At 41.3% G+C, this 15,878-nt stretch overlaps 1 protein-coding gene across 9 annotated transcripts in view; it reads left to right on the forward strand.

Moving 5' to 3' along the window:
• Positions 1 to 10,583: 10,583 nt before the first annotated feature.
• Positions 10,584 to 15,878, forward strand: part of TANC2 (tetratricopeptide repeat, ankyrin repeat and coiled-coil containing 2) — a 610,881-nt gene continuing 605,586 nt past the window's right edge. For 8 of the 9 annotated variants that reach the window (XM_054014274.1, XM_054014275.1, XM_054014266.1 and 5 more), the window contains exon 1: positions 10,584 to 10,746. The gene's annotated coding sequence lies outside the window, so the exon portion shown is untranslated. Of the gene's footprint in view, positions 10,747 to 12,069; positions 12,128 to 15,878 lie in introns of all 9 variants that reach the window. The other variant, XM_054014267.1, reaches the window with a different exon arrangement.

Consider the following 15,878-nt stretch of genomic DNA (forward strand, 5'->3'; position numbering starts at 1 on the left):
TACACAAGAGTGTAAAGAGGAGTTGTAGAAGAATCACCAGATCCAGTTAAAACTTTGGGGAGGGATAGCGCAGAGGTTTGAGCATTGGCCTGCTAAACCCAAGATCCCTAATCTTGCAAAAATTGCCATGAAGTTTTTAGTAATCCTGACTAGTCAAGACCAATTTTTGTGGTTTTCAATTTCCACAAAAATGTTGCATCTTCAACTGCATAAGGACAATATTATCTGAAGCCACGTGAAGGGTTATTTTTTTTTTTTTTTCTTCTGACTCAAAAGGAAGACTGCTATCTAGTGAATTATACATGTTTTCTCCAGCCCCAAAACTTTCTCTGGAAAGCTCCCAATAATTGATCAAGTATGTACTGGTCTAGCCTGACCCTATTTAGCTTGTGAGAGCTCTTGGGATCATAACCCAGGCAGAATGGTTGCAGACCTGTAAGTGTACAAGCATGGTAGTTAATAGTCAATGACTGTACTGGGTATCAATGTGTGCATTTTGTAGATTCAGTGCCAAACCATCCAGTGGTGTGGTGCTGTCAAATGACAACTGAATTAATGGCAACATTAATAAGCGCTGAATAAGAACAGTATTTGTGACACTGCCTTTGGATAGAACTGGGAAATAAATACAATTTAAATTCAAACATTTTAATAATAGGAAAAGACCACTCCCTCTTTCATAATAAGAAAATCTTTAACATATAGCTGTTTTTGCAAGCAATAGTGTTATACAAGAGTACAAGTACACACCTATTTAACAATACCCTGTTGGGTTAATTAGGAAAAAGATACATTTTAGTTCAATGCCTTTTAAAAATGGAATAAACAATGGTCTTTATTCCCTTGGGCGGGGGGGGGAAATAAAGTGCAGATCCTGCCAGCTGGTCTGTAATATGAGAGAGTGTTTTACACGGTGTTATTTTCACAGCTGTCTTATCAGTTTCCTAAAATGAATCAGGGTGGAGTGCATAGTTTAGGAATGCCATGAAAAGTGGATTGGGAGCTTTGTTGTGGCTTAATGATAATGAAGTCTTCCATGCATAGTATATCCAAGCAAGGAGATCTTTGGGAGAGAGGAACAGTGCATTTGAAACATTCTCACCCAAAACTGGGTAACAGATTTAAAGTCTGGATTGAAGTATGCATCTGGTCACATGGAAAAATTATTGTGGATTCATCTATGAAATTTTACTCTTAACAGTGGTTTCCAAAAACAATGTACATCCTTCTATCCTGCTGCAAGGTCCAGTTCTGCCAGGTGCCAAGTGTCTCTCATTCCCATTGATTTCCATGGGAATTGAGGGATCACAAGACCTTGCCGGTGGTGCACAGCGCTTTGTGAGTTTGGCCACGTAATATGTTTTATTACTGTAAGCCTGGCTTATTTAAATTGTTTTCTAAAGGCCAGACCTGTGGCAAAACTCCCATTGACTTCAGTGGGTTCAAGATTAGTCTACAAGGGAAAATAGCCTTTCAGAACTGTTGTTTCCAGTAAGAATGATTGTGCTGTTTCTGCTTCTGACAAAACTCCACAATTTGCCTGGGGAGTGGTGCTGTTCAGTTAATGAAGACAATTATTCAGACTACTGTCCTTGTCTTGTGCTTTGGATTTTGATTCAGGCAAGAAATAAAGAAAATCTGTATTGATTTATTATAGTATTTGAAGGGGAGACATATTCTGTTGGTAAAGAGTTTGACATGTTCTCTTCACACTGTTATAGGTTCATGGAATATATAGGGCTGTTTCACCTGTTGCACTAAACACCATTTATTCCAGGGGTAGGCAACCTATGGCACGTGCGCCAAAGGCGGCACGTGAGCTGATTTTCAGTGGCACTCACATTGCCCGGGTCCTGGCCACCGGTCTAGGGGGCTCTGCATTTTAATTTAATTTTAAATGAAGCTTCTTAAACATTTTAAAAACCTTATTTACTTTACATACAACAATAGTTTAGTTATATAGTATAGATTTATAGAAAGAGACCTTCTAAAAACGTTAAAATGTATTTCTGGCACACGAAACCTTAAATTAGAGTTAATAAATGAAGACTCGGCACACCACTTCTGAAAGGTTGCCGACCCCTGATTTATTCCATCATACCTAAGAGTTATACTGTATTTGGCAGAACTAAATTGAATGAAGTAGTAGTGGTATAATATTGGCCATAAGCTTATTCTTACCATTAAACAACTGTATGCTAAGGCCAGCAGTGCAGTTCTCATCAATGGCACAATAGGAGAGTGGTTTTGCACCACTGTTGGAGTCCGGCAAGGCTGCCTTCTTTTACTCACACTGTTCAACGTCTACTTGGAACACATAATGACTGATGCCCCAGAAGATCACATATGCACAGTCAGCATTGGGGGGGTGAACAATCTCAAATCATTGGTTCGCTGATGACATTGATGGTCTGGCAGGCAGCGAAGATGAACTTGCCAACTTTGTGAAACGATTGGATGAAACCGCCACAAAATATGGTATGGAAATCAGTGCAGAGAAAACCAAGCTGATGACAAACAAACGTGATGGGATCAGCTCACATATCACTGTCAGTGGACAAGAGCTGGAGACAGTGAAACAGTTCAAATATTTGGGGCAATCATCACCGATGAAGGATCCAAGGCAGAAATTCGGGCAAGAACTGCACAAACAGCAGCGGCAAAGCTAAAGCCAATTTGGAGGAATAAGAACATCTCCCTGGAATCCAAATTGAAACTGCTGCATGCATTGGTCCTCTCCATTTTTCTGAATGCATGCAAGACATGGACCTTTACTGCAGAACTTGAACGGAAAATACAGGTAGTAGAGATGAGATACTTCCGTAAAATCCTGGGCATCTCCTACTTCGACCACGTCACTAATGAAGAGGTCTGCAACATCATCCCCAATGCGCTGGGTCATATGAAGACCTCCTGACGACCGTGAAGAAGCGCAAGCTGAAGTGGTACAGCCAGGTAACAAGATCTGGCCTATCCAAGATCCTCCTCCAAGGGACAGCACAGGGGAAGAGAAGAAGAGGTAGACAGAAGAAGAGATGGATTGACAACATAAAAGAGTGGACAGGAATGGACCTTGCAGAGACTCAAGCACTGACACAAAATCATCAGGGGTGGAAACAACTGGTTGATTGCTCATCAATGATGGTGCCCCAAAGACCAATGCGGTTATGGGAGTGGTGGTGGTGATGAAATTGAATGAACTAACACATTTTCCTTTTGTGAAAATGGCTTCAACCAGCCACACTTCTAAAATACAGTTTAAAAGACAGACTTTGGTCTTATTAAACTTCTGAACAGTGAACTTTAAATGTTTTATCTTCCCTTTATTAGGTATTGAAATGGTCCTCGTTACTGTGGTATCTGATGCCTCACAAGCTTTAATGTATTTAGCCTCACAACATTTTCGTAAGGTAGGAAAATGCTGTTATCCCCATTTTATAGATTCTACAGTTTTTACAGTTCCTACAGGAACTGAGGAACAAAGAGATTAAAGTGACTTGCCCAAGGTCACATGGGAAGCCTATGATGAAAAAGGGAGTTAAACGTGGGTATCTAAGTCATGGCTAAAACCCTAAACACTTATTTAATTATTCACCGTCTTTATTTCATTGATTTGTAAAATGTGTGTAGTCTTGGAATCTATAGTCTTAAGAATTCATGGTACAGGATGATCATAAAACATTTGTTCAGATATTACTAGATCGTAAAAACCTTGCACCTTGTTTGATGATTTGTGCACAGATTGGATTCTGATTTGGTAGTCTCTTACACCCATTTTGTACAGAGTTAAGCTATTACCTAAGGTACAGCGCACTGGAGAATCAGGCCCATTGTGTCTTTGATATTTCAGAATTTTGTATTCTGTGGTGGTCTCCTATTCAACTACTAGCCAGGCCCTTCCTGGTTTACCTTCTGAGAGGACATCAGATCACAACCCAAGAGATTTGGTTGCAGTTGGTAGAAAGATTTGTGTTTTATTTGGGGAGGAAAGAGTCTGGCTTTACATAGTGTTCTTCAGATATGATATAGCTATTTATAGACATGTTCAACAGCGACCTTACCAATTTCTGGTTTAGAAATGATTACTTTGTTTCTGAATAAACATAAAGGTTTACTGAGACTACCCAAAGCTTCATATTTGTATTAATTAAATGGACAAATTTATCTTTTGCAACTTAGATCACCATATTCGAGAAGAATCTAGGTGCTGTAGAAAGTGATGTTGGTAACTCAGCAGATGCAGTGATTACCAGTAAAATCTCTATAATGGCCATTTGCAGTAATTAAACCCGGTATCTATACCAAGTACAAAGAATATTGTGACTAGGTCTGTAACATTAATAAAGCAAAAGGTACAATTATAAAGTTGTTTGTGATCCCTTTATGTAATTCTCTTCCATCTCTGTTAGTGCTGAAAGAATACCCCAGTGTGATCCTGGAGGTGCCTTATTTCAGATGAGATGTTATCTTGATCACTTGTAATCATTAAACTCCCATGGTACCTTTTTCAAGAGTAAGGGTATTAAGCCTGGTGTTCCTGCTAAATTTTGATCTGCATAAATACATTCTATCGCTCTAAATTCCCTAAATAAATAAAGAAGAATGTATCCAATGCCATTTAATTGGATACATTCTACTTCCTTTTTTAACTTATTCAATAATGGGAGCTTTGTTAAAGGACTACGAAATTTCACCCTGGGGCTGATAGATATCTCTGTTTTTTCTATTTATCCATAAAGAGAGACCATCAGAGAGAGTTATGTAGCACTTCAGGATGGGGAGGAAGGGTTAAATAGCTGTGGGATATAAATATCCTACATAAAAATATAATCTTTGTCTGCTGCTACCAAAACAAATATTAGATTACATTACATGACACCCTTTATCACACCCAATCATTCATTGCCAACAAGAATAATAGTGCAATCTTTTGAGAACCAAAAGTGGGACCTTTTCTCTGGAGGACCTCTTGCTGTGGAATTCAAACCCTATGGAGGATGCCCAGAACCTCAGATTACTGACCTCCAGAGTGCATGCAAGGATAATCTTTTGACCAAATTTATTTATAATGGAGATATCCTATCTCCTAGAACTGGAAGGGACCTTGAAAGGTCATCGAGTCCAGCCCCCTGCCTTCACTAGCAGAACTAAGTACTGATTTTTGCCCCAGGTCCCTCAGTGGCCCCCTCAAGGATTGAACTCACAACCCTGGGTTTAGTAGGCTAATGCTCAAACCACTGAGCTATCCCGCCCCGCCCCGCCCCGCCCAGCCCCGCCCAGCCCCGCCCAAAAGTTAGTTGCTTTAACTTGGGTTAAAACTGTATTATTGTTTTTTTTCTCTCTCTCTCAATCTACTGGGTAATGGAAATGGGAGTAGCTATTATTTGCTTTATATTGTGGACATGATTGCTTGATGTTTAATATATTGATATGGTAGTGCTGTTGCACATAATCTCCCAAATTCTTTTTCTTAGCGTGCAAGTAAGTAATTTTTTTTTTTTTTTTTTTTTTTAGTCTTTGGTTGTACAAGGATTTGGAGAGAGAGAGTTGTGAAAGCAGAAGTTTGCTCTCTGCACTGGTCTCAGTAGAATCAATTCTTGAAGCAGAGTTGCTATCTGGGAACCAGATTACCAGATATTGGCGTTGGGCTGAGATTCCTGAAAGAAGGTATTGCTTTGTATGCTAGTTGATCATCTTGTTCCAGAACTGGTGAATGTGTTAAATCTAGTTACACTGAGAATATACCTAGCTTCCATGTCACTGATTTCTCCTCCAGGGGAAAGATAATGTGCAAGGCCCCAGCATCTGCTACCACTCAGCAGAGGGGCAATCCTGTTGTCAGAAGAAAACGCTGTTGGAAGAAGGGACACAATACGCCAATTTATTTGCATAATTAATCTTGAAATTATTTGCATTATTTATTTAGCTATATATACAAAAATAAAGAGGCACCTATCCGAGGCTCCAGGATAATTAAATAGCTTACAGAATAAAAATCCCTCCCCCCTTTACAAATATAATTCCAGCTGTTGTCCTTTGTGTTATACTTCAGACTGCAAGCTTTGGGACAGTGATGGTCTTCTTATCCTGGGGTTATACAGCACCTGGCACAATGGGGTCCTGGTCTGTGACACAGACTTCTGGGGGCTATGATAATACAAATAATTAATAATTTCTCTAAAAACCCACTTCCATAGCCGTCTCCACAAATAGATGCACCTTGCAGGTCACCAAACCTGGGCCATTTTGAACTGGTGGAGGTGGGAGGGAAGTTCATATCCTGGTATTTAAGAATACATTGCTAAATAATATTAGAATTGATCTGAAATAATTTTCTTCCTTAAATGTTTACTAGGACTGGATTGTATCTTTCTTAATTAGGTAGATATGGGAGGTAAAAATCTATATTTTCTTACATGTTTTAATTACTCACACTTCCTAGAGCCAAATATGGAGGGATGCTCCTACAACATACATTTAAAAAACAACAACACATTAGTCTTTGTATCTCAATGCAGGGATTTCAGATATCTAAGAAACTACATCCTTCCTCCCTCTCGGACCAGAATGAGATAGAGAATGATGCTGCAGTCCCCCTGGTCCTGTCACTCTTTATCCAGAATGGAACAGCTTCAACAGCAGAGGCTGACTGAACCCCACATCAGAACATCCCCTAGCTCAGTGCAGAGGAGACGCGGTGGGGGGCATGCGCATCCCTCCCTGATTTGCTGCTTGGCTTGTACTGAGCATGCTCACAGAGACTGAGCCGCCTCAATAAGACTGCTGAAGCCAGCTGCCCTCACTCTGCTCCACCCCGCACTATCGGCAGGCCTGGGTCATCTCCGGCTCTGTGGTTAGAGTACTCTTTGGAGAGGTAGGACTTGAACAAGGGTCGCCCCCCTCCCCATTTGCAGCGATAGGGGAATTGAACCTGGGTCTCCAAAGTTACAAGGCGGATGACACCACCTCCTCCAACTACATTTTGAATGGGGGACCTGATCCAATAAGTAGGCCCTGCATATGACTTAGGCGGCTGAACGTCTATTTTCCCCTCATTCGTGGATCATGCTGGAGCTCAGGCAGTAGACAGGCATTTGGACGCATAGAGGGAGGCAGCAGTGTGCATGCCCAGAGGCTGAAACTCTGGTGCCTAGGGAAATTTTACTTTGAAAAGTTAGGCATTGAGTGAATTTAGGCTCCTACAGAATTCGGTAGGAGTTTTGTGGATTGCAGTGGAGCCAAAATTGGGACTTAGATGCAGAAGTCTTGGGTTATGTACCTAGGTCTGGAATTTAGGTGCCTACAGAGATGTCTACGATACAGTAGACCAACTACAGCAACAGAAGGGGTTTTCCTATCCTGTAGGTAATCAATGGTAGTTACATTGATGGAAGAATTCTTCTGTTGATCTAGCCTGTGTCTACAGTAGGCACTGGTGTAGTCCTAAACTGCAGCCTCTCCCTGCCAGCCTGTCCCTCTAACCTTGTCCCCCATGGTGTGTGTGTGTGAAGGGCGGGGGCGCACAGTCGTAAACTAGAACTGGAATGCTTAGATTGGCCTAACTACGGTGCCCAGAGTGCAAATTCTTTCATCGCTCTGAGCAACATAGCTAGGTTGAGCTAATATTTAAGTGCAAACCTGCCGGTCTCTTTCTGGATCCCACTCAATGTCCTTACTGTCACCCCTGCCCCACGTTCCAGCTCTGCAGTGGGAGTAGGAGCTGGCCTGAAGCGACAGGGTCTCCCTTTCTTACGCAATGTCTGTCTCGAAACATACTTTACTTTTTTCAGAAAAAATATGGGTAGCTATATAAAGTAATTAACAGCACATCTGAGAATATTTTCTTGTAGGTGGAAGTATTATTACTCCTAACCACTATAACTGCAACAGTATGTGAAGTGTGTATTTGCCATGCAAGTACACCTCATAAGGGCAAAAGGAATAATTCTGGCTACTTATTCGCTTTTAATATATGTGGACTCAAAAAACTATAATGTGACATGAGAGACAATTATATAGAAATAATTACAGAACGCACTTTTGCTGTAGAATTAAACAAAAGGATTTTTGGAAGATTTCCCTAATGTTTTTAAAAGGTGCTGCTGATGTGCTGTTTTAAATTATATTATTATTAGTCAGTGAAAGAAATCACCGAATCAGGAGGCAAAATCCAGGGACCTGAATGCATGTGCACCCAATCGGATAGCTCCTTAATTCCAGAAATAAGAGGAGGTGGGCTCTAATGCTACCAGCCAGAAATTCTCATATACTAAATAATAAAACTGATGTAGCTATAGTTTGTTTTTAACAGTTTCAAACTAACTGGGATTGCTTCTACTGTAATTAATTATCTTTTGTGCAAATAATTCACTCAGCTCAGAACTGCAGTTCACCCTGTTGCTTAATTTATTTGGTCATTAACTTTGGCACCAGGGACAGATGTGATGTGAAGCTCTTAACCTTTCTGCAATCAGATGGAGGCAAGTAATCTGCACCTAGAAGCTTTGACAAGACATCCCAAGAGAGTGTAGTACACTTACAATTAATTTAATTAAGGGGAACATGTTGTATGCTGGGACTAGAAAGAAGGTTTTACTGATGAATAAGATTAAACTTTTTTTGATTAATTATTTTTAAAGAGTCATGGTCAGATGAAAAATCCAATAAAACTGTCCTTTCTACAGTTAATATATTAGTATTATACCCTAGAGAATTTTTAAAAATCTAGTTTACTTTTCACTAGTTATGCTACTTCTTTAGTATTTGCATTTCACTCAGCTTGGCCAATAAAGTAATGCAAATTAACTCTTTAGATTTCATGGTATAGCTCATTCTTTGCAGCATTTTGGTTACAATATTTTGCTAAGTGTTTTAATTGGACCTTGAAAATAATCTGATAATGTTTGTCTTAGGTTTGTTATAGCTTGTTTTACAAAACTTAAACAGTGAGTGTCCCTCTTAAAGTCTTTAATAAAAATAACTTACATTTTTTAAAATGTAAGTTATTTTTATTAAAGACTTTATACACTAACAGGCATCAAATAAAATGTGATGTTTTTACACTAGGATAGTTGTCTTACATAAACAAGTAGCATCCTATAGATGGTAGAAGGAAGGTTCTACTTCCAGTGAGCTGTATATAATTAATTGAAGTTTTATCTGTAGAAATTACTGTATTTCCACTGCCTCACAGTACTATCACTGAAAATTTCCTCCCTTCAGTCCTAGTTCTTTCAAAAAATCAGGATTTAAAATGAAAAAAGCTTTAACGCCTTCTGTCCTCTTGGAGGAGCTGAAGGACATATAAGCTGTTGGAGCTCTATCCCCAGAAACAGAATTCACCCGAAAACTCTTGTGTACAGGTCCTGCTTCTATAAAATCCCTCTCATCTGCTGGAGCCGGAAACTTCCCCCTCAGTCCCATCCTTCCCTTTTGTTGGTTTAGTAGCAGATAATTTTTGTCAGTATCAGTTGCAGCTCTGAACAATGCATGGTAGGAAAAATGCACCAGATACATCCCCAATACATTCCACACCACAAGCGCTGCACAACCACCCACCTTGCCGAAAATACGTTTTACGTGCGTAATGCATTGCACACACACACATTTGCACAGATGAGAAATCCTTTGGAGAGAGAAAGGAGTAAAAATGCATTCTAGTAACCCAGACAAACGTGGGTTTCATGCTAGAGTATTCCAGTATCCCAAATTCTTCATAAAAGAAAATTCTAAAAGTGGGAACTGTCTCCAAAGACCTACCCCCTCCTTGCTGGGAAAGTTTTCCTGCCGATTTAACATGAACATCACAAACGTCACAAGGCTACGACCCGACGGACTTCAGATGCCTCCCATGTCTTCTGTGCTTCTTCAACCCAGCCCCCAGCTCACTCATAGACAGAGACCTTGGTCCCCTACATGCAGTAATTACAGGGATAATTAATATATAATAAGTAATTAAAAATTCACCCTCCCCCCCTGTTATGAATACAGGACAGAGATAGAAACCAGGTGCAAAAGCAACGCACGGGGGGAGGTGAAGGACGACCTGTTTTGCATAACCCCGCCCTTCGTGAAGAATTACTCGTCCCTCCTGCACACTATGCGGGGTGCCAGGGCCAGGGAGGAGCATCGATTTGCATAGCAACGCCCCGCGTGAATAATTAAACCAGACCCCTCCTGGTCCGCGCGCGGCTCACCTCCAGTGTATTACACACACACACAGGCTGGGAGAGCGCGTGCGTCCCCGCTCGTGCGAGAGAGAGAGAGAGAGAGAGAGGGAGGGGTAGCTTGAGTTTCCTTCCTCACTCCCACCGAGACCTCCCCCTCCCCAAGCCGAGTGCGCGAGCCCAGAAGGGAGCCGGCGCTCGCGCGCGACTCGGGAGCGAGTTGGCTGCGCGGACGCGCGCCGGGCGGGCGCGAGGCCAGAGGCGCGAGGCGCAAAGGGGCTGCTGCTCCCTCCCTTGGGACACCGCGCGCGCGCGCGCCCGCCCGCCCCCTCGCGCTCTGCGGGGAGGGGATCCGGACGAGGGGGGGGGGAGCCTTGGGGTGTTTTATATTTTTTTTGGGGTGGGTGGGGGCTGAGGTAACCGCCGCGGTGGAGCGCGAGAGCCGCTGAGGGGCAAGAACAGCCACCCTGTCCCCGCCCCGGCAGGGAAGGCTCCCGGGGGCCAGCGGGGATGTGGTGAGAGGGAGGCGCCCGGAGTCGGAGGGCAGCCTCGCCTCGGAGCCCGCGCTCCGCCGCCCCAGGTAAGGACAGCGACTCCTGAGGGGGGTGTGTGTGGGGGGGGGTTAGGCGGCGTGTGTCGATGGGAGGGGGGGGAGGTGTGTGGGGATCGGCGCTGGCGTCTCGGAGGCGGGAGGGGTGCGGGGACTTGGCGGCGCAGCCATTGGGGGGGGGTGTCGCGATATTTCGTGACGGATCGGGGTCTGTGTGGCGATATTGGTATCGATGGGCGATTGGAAATCGCCTCAATCCTCCCCTCCCCCCCCACGGGGGGTGTGTGTGGGGGGGAGGTTGGCGGTGCTCCCAGCGTTTTTGAGGGGGGACCGGCTGCGCGGCGCAGAGAGCCCGGCGGTGGCATGGGCATGGACTGATCTCACCGAGCCTGGGGCAGTAAGGCTGGGGGTGCATTGGTCACTGGGTTGAAATGATATCGACCAGCACCGCATTGTTCGCACCTATGGGAGTGACGCGGCTGGCGACCAGATCCATCCGTGAGCCATGTTCATGGGGGTGGGTAAATGGTACACACACAGAGAGAGTTGTAGTAATAGGGACTGGTTCCAAAATACCTTGATAGTGTGGTATTGACAGCCAATTGATCACAGGGGGGCTGGATCCCTTCTACCAATATAAAGAGGGACTGTCAATTGCATAGATGTTGCACCTCTTGTATGGAGACTGGCTCAATATAATATAAGGACCAGTAGTACCAGGACTGTCAAATAGATGGCCACTGGATCAGTGATATCAATTTGTAATCAATAATATGAAGCTCACAGTAATTTATGGATAGTTATATATTTAAGTAGTCTAGTAAATGTTAGGTTAATAAGATGAATTTACTAAAATGGTATCAATACAAACCATTTTTTTTTCAATTAAAAGATCAAGTAAATGTCCTTAAAACAACAGATTGAATGGGCATAAGGTTGGTCTTAAATGATATATGTTTATTTTAAAGGCTAATGGGTTTAACTATAATGATACAATGAGACAAACCTCCCCTTAAGCAATGTGGAAAAATAAAGACAAAGGGGGGAAAAAGTGGCTGTCAGAACATGGTGTATTTTATTTCCAGAGACTTTGCTGCTGCAGAGAGAATTCACATGAAAGAAACACACACAAAAAAACTGTTACTTGTGTGCTATGCAAGGAAAACAAGGGTTAAATATCTTCCCTTCCTACCCTTCCCATAGTGTGAATAAAGATTACAAATATGGAGCAAATTGAAAAATACAGCAGAATTTTATTTATTACTGGTGTTCTTGGGTTGATTGTTGGAGGTAAAACGTAAAAAGAAATGAGATATAAGACAGACAGTTTCTATTACATGTATGTTTTACCAGGGAAAGAGAGGATCTCTCACCCATTTCTAAGTGGAAGTTCAGGAGGAAATGTAATATGGTAAGCCATCTGTGAGTGAACTGTATGTTTGTGTCTTTTTACAAAGGTGAAAATAACTAGTATAAGGAAAATGAAACAAAATATGCTGACCAAATATTTTTGATCTGGTGGAGTTCAGTAATAGGAGCTGAAATGGTTAATTAATACTCTTTGGGAAGTGAAACATAGATTTGTGTCTGTTCAGTGTATTGTAGCAAGGATGAAATTGGGTGAGGGGGAGAACAACAACATGGAAAGATGTCCATGGAATCCTGCTTGCAGCATTTCCCAGGTGGAGCTTGGAACGATGGATCTGAAGCACTAGGGTTCAGATGAAAAATGAAAGGAAAACCATAAACCTTCAAAAAAAAAAAAATCTCCTAATGTGAAAATGTAAAGACAAGTGAATAAAGTGAGTGCGTTTTGCCAAGAACATCTGTTTTTAAGAGAATTCCTAGTTATATCCACACTTGAATTTCTTACTGGAGTGACAGACACCATACCACTGTGTGTGTGTTTAAAATGAAATATAAGATTTATAGGCAAGTCAATTATAAAGCTATTTTATATTGGCTGTTGTGGTTTGGTGTAATCAGAATCCCAATATGTGGCAAATTTTGGGCTTGTGAATGAGGGTTTCTGGAAAAAGTGGAGTGGTAATGCCTGAGTAAAGGGTCCTTGAGATACCCTACCTACAGCAAATAAGATATCTTGGGGGGTGGTGACTAGCACACTATGCAGTACTCTACTCTTTATTGCTGCTCCTAAAAGAGCCTCAGTAAATAGTACTGCATTTGCTTCTCTTACTACCAGACACCAAAGGCAACATATACACAAGAAGCTATACACACTCCCAAAACTTGCCATCCACACTCCACGTAGAGCTCAGAGGACTGCTGTATGTAGCCTGCTCTGATTTAGCGTATGTGCAAGGAAGGTTAGAATTTTGCCTGTAAAAATTTAATTTATTATTACTACTTGCCTGTACAATGCTATCTATGATAGTGAAGTTGAATTAATATAGTGTATAGAAAATAAATTCAATACCTTTTGTGATTGCTTGGCTTTCCCTCTATAGCCATTCCTATCTGCCTTTTTGCCTTCCATATTTTGCATTTGTTACCACTAGAACTCATGACATTGTCTTTTGAAGTGATTGGTGTACTGTGAACCAGGTTACAATGGATCTCATATTTCTGTAAATGATTATTAAACACATCCAATTAGAGCCTTTTAAAGTTTCAGATTACTAGGAAATAAGTGTGTATAGCTTTTGAATAATGAGCTATACACATTACTATGGCTAACGGTCCTTCAATATGTCCACTATATTCAATGAAGTTTTTCTAAAGTAAGGTCTCTATTCTGCAAAAACTTACAAACATACTTAATGTTGTGCATGCAAGTATATCCACTGAAGTCAACGGGACAACTTGTGTGTTTAAAGCAGCAGTTTTCCACCTTTGGTTCGTGGACCCCTGGGGGGGTCTGCAGACTATGTCTAAGATTTCCAAAGGGGTCTGCACGTGCATTTGAAATTTTTTAGGGGTCTGCAAATGAAAAAAAGTTGAAAACCACTGGTTTAAAGTTAAGCTTGTGCATAAGATTTATGCAGGATTGGATCCTAAGTGAACAATAAAAACATGCTCCATGTGGAATATTGTTGTGCTCACCATAAGTCTACTTCAGCAGCTAACTTTTTAGTTTTAAATAACTTTGGGTCTTCTGCAGAATCCTGTGTCTTCAGATCCTTCTTTGTGTGCCTATTATTTAAATAGTTTTGTTTCATTTGTGTAGACTTACTCATTTTTTAAATTTTAGACTATTTTCTATATTGGTGACAATAATAGCATTTTTATGTCATTTAAAATAGAAACAATGGGGAAAAAATCCCTTTCATATGACCTGCAATAAAAGAATGTTTCTGCCTTCTTTTATTTCTTTATACAGAGTAATGAAAGCCTGATTTTTTTTTGAAGTTGTCTATATTCCTGCTTATGCTTTTTATTAGAAAAAGCAGGTCTTGAATTCCCTGTTTTGCTTTCTTGAGGAACAGGAGAACTAGTGGTTAGTTGATGAGTAAGTAAGCTTCCATCTAGTCCTCTAGTCTAGTTTTTTTCTTTTTTTTTTTTTTAAAATCAGCCACCTGCTTTTAAATCCCTCAAATGTACCTTTTCTGTTTTTTGTTATACATCATAACAAAGCAGAAAAGGGTGTAAATGTTTTTTTTTTTTTTCTTTTGCAAAACAGGTTTTGGGTTTAAATTTTCAGAGTAATACAGGAGGAGTTAACTGTATGACTTCTATTAACAGCAATGAGAGCTGAGTGGTGAAATCCATTTCTAAAGCTTTGAAAATGTATCCTACAGTATTGCCTTAATGGGTGCAGTAACTGCCTTTCCATAACAGTGTGTATTGCGTATGCTCAGTGCAGGGGCGGCTCCAGGCACCAGCGCTCCAAGAGTGTGCGTGGGGCAGCATGCTGCGGGGAGCGGCATGCTGGTGAGGGCGGCAGTCAGGCTGCTTTCGGCGGCATGCCTGCGGGAGGTCCGTCGGTCCTGCGGTTTCGGTGGCAATTTGGTGGCCTGGGACCTCCCACAGGCGCGCAGCTGAATCCGCGTTACCAGCAGACCTCCCGCAGGTGTGCCGCCGAAAGCCGTGCTTGGGGCGGCAAAATACATAGAGCCACCCCTGGCTCAGTGTAGTATCCGGAATACTCAAACTCCACAGTGTTACTGATACAATGGTTTATAACTATTATGATAAAATTTATCATTATTCCTGAGATAAAAACAAGAATGTACAGAAACTTCTTTATAAGTGCTATTTAAGGGTCTAAGAACAACATAGTCATGCATGGCCAGGTGTTAAATCACTGAAGTCAGTAGGAGCAAGATTGAGCCCACAGAGCTAGATTCTGTCTTTTGCAAATTATTAGGCCTTCATCTTGCAAACACAGAAATGCTTAACTTCACATGTGTCTAGACTCACTGAAGACAATATGTAAAATTAACTACCTATGTAAATGTTTGCTGGATTGGGGCCTTATAAAATAGATTGTGAATCTGTAGCATATTATGAACTTGTTAGAGCTTGTTTTAAAAAGTTCATAAAATAATCGCCTCATATGGAGTTGTCCTGGTCTTTTCCTTTTGTGATCTTCTAATAAAATTTGTGTTTTTTTTTTTTTTTGTAAAAAAATCAGCCACTTTAAATATTAAATATACATTAGATTCATTTGAAGGAAGTAGGAGAAATGAGAGGACCCAGGTGCCTGTGCAGAACCCCATTGAATTCAGTGGGACTCCATGTGCGTGCATTCTTACACAATGATCTGATTTCAGGACCAGGATCGTATGTCTCAATTTTGTTGATTACTCTTGGGGGTCTTCTATGCCAAAAAATAAAAAATCCTGTGCACAATATTTTAAAATTCTGCATATTTTATTTGTCAAAATAACACAACATACCAATGCAAGATTCAATTTATTTTGGTAATGTATTTCAAAATACCTGTCAGCAAGTATGTCCGTAACAATAGAGACAACAAAAAAATTCAGGAAATGTTTTTTGACAAATAGATGCCTTACTAGTCCTATTACTACAGAACTTTGAGTAATAATTCATTTAAACTACAATACAGAAATGTATTTCCTGCACTCCCCAGAAGCAGTGCAAAGGCTTGGGGGAATCAGGTATAATGGAGGAGCTGAGGAAAAGGGAAGTAATTGTTGTGAAGGAGCCTGGTTGTGAACTTGGAGGGTTATTGGGTG

Source organism: Malaclemys terrapin, chromosome 25 (assembly GCF_027887155.1).
Source record: "Malaclemys terrapin pileata isolate rMalTer1 chromosome 25, rMalTer1.hap1, whole genome shotgun sequence".
In the NCBI taxonomy this organism is placed as follows: Eukaryota; Metazoa; Chordata; order Testudines; family Emydidae; genus Malaclemys; species Malaclemys terrapin.